The following is an 881-nucleotide window of genomic DNA, read 5'->3' as shown; positions in this document are numbered from 1 at the left end:
CAATACTGCAACCACCCAGAACTCTCCCACTCAGCACCTAATCATCGACGATCTGGTGGACGCCTGCGGCGGTGCCCCTCGACAAACAAACACAAATTATTTTTATTTTGCATTTAACCCCGATGCTTCCAGGTCTTACATCTTGCGCCGACTCACGCTTGCTTCAACGCATTCGCAGGCCACTTTGCACTCTCCCCCCAGCCATCCGTCAACACGACTAGTTCTGGGCAATAAGCTGCTGTGTACCTGCATACTCAACTCGCGATGAGCACGCCGCAGCGTACTCCGGAGTGATTCAGTGTGCTCATTGCAACTCTAATCCACCAAATCAATGCACAGCATAATGCCCGGCAACTCTGCGCAGAGGCGACGAAACACTACTCGCCATATGCTGCATTGCACTCGACATTTCTACTCATCAAACACCAGCACATACTCCCTGATGCAAAGCAAACAACGACAGCACTGGGAACGCGTCCACTACTCCTAGCGTTCTTCTTTTCTCTTCCTCCAGCGCCCCATAACACCTGCGATTGGCACCTCTGCAGATCCATCCTGCGATTGCGTACAAACACTTGCGGCTCCGGCTCGCTGCTCAAACATTTACACCCACAATTCATTTCGATACGCTATGCAGGTGCAGAACGCCTTGCTTTCTGTCTACAAATCCGCTGCTCTATGACGACAACGCATAATATGGCGTGCGTTCGCGACTACATATTGAATTTATGGCTCTCTCTGAACGTGACCGAAAAATTCCCTAGCGAATGCTGCTGACCCCGCTGCCGCTTGTAGGCTGCCGCTGGGCGGAAACAAACTTAGTCGGACGTCTATTGTTGCACTGAAACGAATCGGCGGAAAGAAGGGCCTTCGGAAACATG

This window comes from Eimeria mitis, genomic scaffold (assembly GCF_000499745.2).
Source record: "Eimeria mitis Houghton genomic scaffold, Emh_scaff7883, whole genome shotgun sequence".
NCBI lineage: Eukaryota > Apicomplexa > Conoidasida > Eucoccidiorida > Eimeriidae > Eimeria > Eimeria mitis.
This window is presented reverse-complemented; position numbering follows the sequence as displayed.